This window comes from Cupressus sempervirens, chromosome 6 (genome assembly GCF_028749045.1).
Source record: "Cupressus sempervirens isolate cs-2001-9-10 chromosome 6, ASM2874904v1, whole genome shotgun sequence".
Taxonomy (NCBI): Eukaryota; Viridiplantae; Streptophyta; class Pinopsida; order Cupressales; family Cupressaceae; genus Cupressus; species Cupressus sempervirens.
In genome coordinates, this window is record NC_143123.1 from 95,751,586 (window position 1) to 95,756,700 (window position 5,115).

The following is a 5,115-nucleotide window of genomic DNA, read 5'->3' on the forward strand; positions in this document are numbered from 1 at the left end:
TTGTCTGTAATTGCAGAAGGTTCTCTTCATCATATCTTGCGAACTAACTTGATTAACCTTTCAAGGGAATCGGGCTTCCCAAGAATGAGAACTTGTTAAATGCTCAATTAGCAGATTAAACAACCCTGTTTGTCGCATTGAAAAAGGAAAATTTCTACAATCTAGTTAAGAGATTGAGTATATTTTGTGCAGCCCCGAAGACTAAGATATCTGACTATAAATCTATCTTCTTAAGCTGGTATCATGACAACCCCGCAAAGAATGGTTAAATGGAAAAATGGCAATTCAGTGGACCAATTACTGTTGTCAAATACTTGGGTATCCCTTTCTCTATTGATCTCTCTTTGAAGGATATGCAGGAGTGGCTATTTTTTTAAGTAGAAAACAAATATTTGAAATGCCAATCCCAAATGTAATGCTCTCATTAGCTGGGAGAATCTAAGTTACTCAAAAAAATCTACCAACAGATACAATTTCCTATTCCTCTGCTTGGTTGTTTCATACCTCAAAGTTTGAAAAGATTTAGAGAACCCTCAAATACTTTTTATTGTGTGATGATACAGTTATGGAAAAGGGACAGCATGAACTAGAATTAGTGTTATCTTCCTCAATACAATGGTGGTCTAGGGCTTAAAAAAATTTAAATTCTAGATATTGCCTTGGTTGTCAAACGGATGTTGAAGGCCTTTGATGATCCTGAGCCATGGAATATATTGATCAGGAACTTTTGCATTTCAAGGCCAAAAAATGGTCGAGATTGGGACAGAACTACACCCACATGACTAGATTTTTGATAACTTTGTTGGTAAACCTTTTCGATCCAATGTATTCAGAAGTATATGAAGGGCTTGGAAAAACATTAAACACCTGATTGAAAATATCAAAGTAATCTTCAGTACTGGAGGTAAGTCACAGCCTATAGATCCATTAGGTGGAATTAAGATGGCCACTGGATCTCACTCAAGGATGTTCAGATAAGTCTCGGGATTCTAAAGACATTTCTCAGTTTAAGGATATTTTTGTTGATGACAAATTGAAAAATTGGTAAGTTATTAAAACTAAATTCCAAACTATTTCAAATGTTTTGCTTATTTGTTATACTTTCTGCATTTGATTGAATTAACTCTTACCCCTTTTTTTCAAAAAATAAAAAAATAAATTCCAAAATCCTGATAATTGAACTCAGATACCGGGTTCCCTTGTTTGAGGCTGGGTTCCGCTTCTGGTTCAAGACAAGTTCCAGTTCTGGTTCCCAACGGGTTTTCCTCCAAGTTTGACTCAGGTTCCTGTGGTACAAACCTGAGTTGCACTTGAGCCGAACCCAGGTGCACCCGCGCCTGTGGTTGTCAAAAAATGAGCCCCACATGCCTTAAAAAACTATTTTACACCCTACAAAAACCTCTTGCAAATACATTTTGAGACTTTTACAAAGTATGGCTATGATACACGAGGTATTTTATTTATAATTGTTGGGGAAATGGTTGTAACTCAACTATACAATGTAGAAGATCGCTGTAATGTAATGACAGTGTGTTTCCAATATGTGTTTTGAGTTTTCCAATAGCAGCGATCTCTATATATTTATATATTGAGAAGGGGCATGTCCCAACATGTCTCTATGTAGATTAATATTGATAAATCATTTGTTATTGATTATTATATAACTGCAGGGTTAATAATCAATACACAATTTAAAAATATTACACAATTATATATTACCACTTAGTTAAATGTGTGTGTGTGTGTGTGTGTGATTATCTAATTATAATTAATCAAATGCAAAGATGGTTAACCAATAACTATAGAAGGATTATCTCCAGATCAATTCAATCCGACTGAAACTACAACATTAACAATAATTTTGTTGCCAATTATGGACTTATGAGTATCACACTTTTGACTTATTATTATATGTTTAAACATGTATGATGCACAAATAATTTATAATATATCAATATGTGTGTGTATGTACTATATATATATATATATATGGAAGAACCCAAACCCAAGGAAAAATATTGCTGAACCCATATGAGAACCAGAATTGTCAACTTAGAATCAAAGAAGAGCATATGCAATTTTCAGAAAGGCAATGCATAACATAAAGTTCTCCACATCTCTAAAAGTGAATACTGATTTTTTGATCAATTTCAGGTAGCCTGATGGTACAGCTCTCGAAAAAATGACAGCAAAAATGATCTACAACATTCTTGCTGATACAAGGAGAATAAATCACTATCTTAATAGAATCTAGAATCAGTGGGCCTATGTGATAAGTAAGATTTGTCTTAAAACTAGAGCCCAAAAATCCATGAAGATAACCAGCAATAAAAGAGACAAAACTAAAACAAAGAACACCAGAAATATCCTGGGAAAACCCTTCTAGAATGAAGGGAAAAACCCAGCCACACAACAAAAAATATCATTTTATTGATAATAGAATTCAAGTGTACAATATCCTTTGCTTGGAGCAAATATATAACAATAGAAGAAACTCTTCACATTATAACCGAAGGTCTCTTGAGATTCCCATAACTCCTATAATAAATTGTAACTCTTTGAATATTCATGCCTCAATGCATGTGAATGACACATCATTTAAATTTAATATTACAAATTAAACTTAAGTGACCTTTTTAGTTGAAGATGATAATAATGGTAATAAGGTCCAGATTTCGAGAGATAAAGATCTCTATCTCAGCTACAAACTTTAACACTCCCTCTTCGCAAGAGAGAGATTTTTAGCTGAATAGTCACACAAAATTGCAACCAAAAAATGTCAATGATAAATTCTGATCATACGAATTCAAAATATAATTCATGGAGTTACTCAACATGAAAACTTGTAATAATGAGTCATATTCATGGAATTGCTCAACATAAAAACCTATAACAATTGCTCATATTCATGGAATCACTCAACATGAAATTAGTCAACATGACAGATTTGTAAGACTCACAGCTAAGCCTTCAATCACAGACTCTCTCAACGTGAACTATCATGGAATCTCTCAACATGACATCCAACTGCCATCACGGAATCTCTCAACATGATGTTCACTATCGCATTGTGAAAAAGTTATTATAGCTGATCTTACAATCGTATTTGTTCACACAAGAATAGAAATATGCATAAAAACAAGACTTAGTTCCATTTAAATCTCAAATTTTTCAAATACCATAAGCATTACAAGCATATATGAGAATGATTGGGATTCCATAAACACTCTCTCTTAATTATGAAGCCTCTCTCTAAAGCTAAAAGATCCTACAGCTAAGAGAGATTAGATCAACTTAATTCAAAATTATTTTGATCATTAAAAAAAATCTCCCTCTCAAGCCAAAACTTTACCCCCTGGATGCAAAGAAAATTTTCATTTTATTGCTTCATCCTAAAAACAATCAAACCAACACAAACTATTCTCAATGACAACTAGCACATAAATTAGAAATCAATTTTTAACTTGAGATGAAAACTTATCTCTTGATTCCATATGATTCGTTGTTGACATGAGTAGTTTCTATCAAAACTAGCATAGACATTCACCTTTCATAGGATAATAAGAATCTTCTACAAGCACCACTGCCCATGACCAAGATGACATATTCTTCAATCTTTGCATAGATAGCAGATTCAAACTCAGTCTTTTCATTCTTGAATTTCTCACTCTGTGCCAGGCATTTTTCAGCCTCCACTTTCATTCTGTCAAATGAGCGTGTCTTCCGAACAACTTCTTCACTCAATCTTGTATTTGCATCAAGCAGGAAATCCAATATCTTAGATGTCACTTTCTGATCATTTGGTGTTTTTTCACATTTCCATCGCCATTCCAGCTTGATGCCTTCCTTCTCTAATGTCCATGATAACCTCATGTCACCATTCCCAGTAGGCTTGAAAGAATATATTGAGCCTTGCTGCTGGTGAGTAAGACGTTTTTTGTGCATTTTCCAGATACTCTGAGGTAGACTAGTCCCATTGGCTTGCACGATCAGCCACAATTGCTCTGCACCAGTGCAAATCCAACTTGAAACCCGTCTATTATTTGAAGAATGAAAGAGAAGGGTAACCGGCTACCCTTTACATATATTATTCTTTCTTGGTTTTCTATTTTTATACGAACACACATATTTGCGCTCAATGTCTCCATTGACTTATTTACTTAAATCGCTTGATATCAAAACCCAAACAGAAAAAAATAATTGGGATTTAAATTGATTGATGTCGGAATCCAAACACATGAAATTAGGAACATAAATGCTATGTCGTTACACAAGATAGCAACAGACACATGAACGTTGTCAATACATAAAAAATAAAAATAAAAGCAAACACAGGTGTTACAAATATCCGCACGACATATGGAGTCTCAAAACCAACAAAAAGATAGAGCAAACATGTCAAAAGTTTTTAAAAAAATATGGAAGCACAATCATAAACGGAGGAGACGTCAATTACGAAAATTATCCAAACCACTTTTCTTAAAGGCAATGAAAGACCTCCTGTTGAAAGTTGCAAGACCTCTTGTTGAAAGTTGCACAATACAAGAATAATATTAATCCCGTGAATTGATATAACCCTTCTTCCTGCAATAAAAAAAATTGTACTCATTAATCATTATCTTTTCATAAGAGTATTCATAAATACGATCAACCCTACTAACCACAATCCATTGATACTATATGCTGAAAAGAAGGCCTAATGGTTCCATCAAGATGGTTAGGGAGTTTCTTTCAAACTACCTCAAACTGGGAACAAATAGATGTCTGAAGCACACGTTCTACTTAGTACTTAATCATTCTGCAAACATTTTCCATAATGAAATGACACCATAGAAAAATCAAAGAATATAAGCAACATCATATACAAACAATCTAAACAAGAAAACCTTCTTATAAGCTAATATCTAACTAGGCTTTGTTACCATGTTAAAACTAGACCCCAGAAATCCATGAAGATAACCAACAATAAAAGAGACAAAACTGAAACAAAGAACACCAGAAATATCTTGAGAAAACCCTTTTAGAATGAAGGGGAAAACCCAGCCACACAACAAAAATTATCATCTTATTGATAATAAAATTCAAATGTACAATATCCTTTGCTTGAAGCGAATA

At 33.6% G+C, this 5,115-nt stretch overlaps 1 pseudogene; it reads right to left on the minus strand.

The window, feature by feature from the left end:
- Positions 1-3,222: 3,222 nt before the first annotated feature.
- Positions 3,223-4,853, minus strand: LOC149551392 (DNA repair protein XRCC4-like; annotated as a pseudogene).
- Between the last annotated feature and the right edge of the window lie 262 nt (positions 4,854-5,115).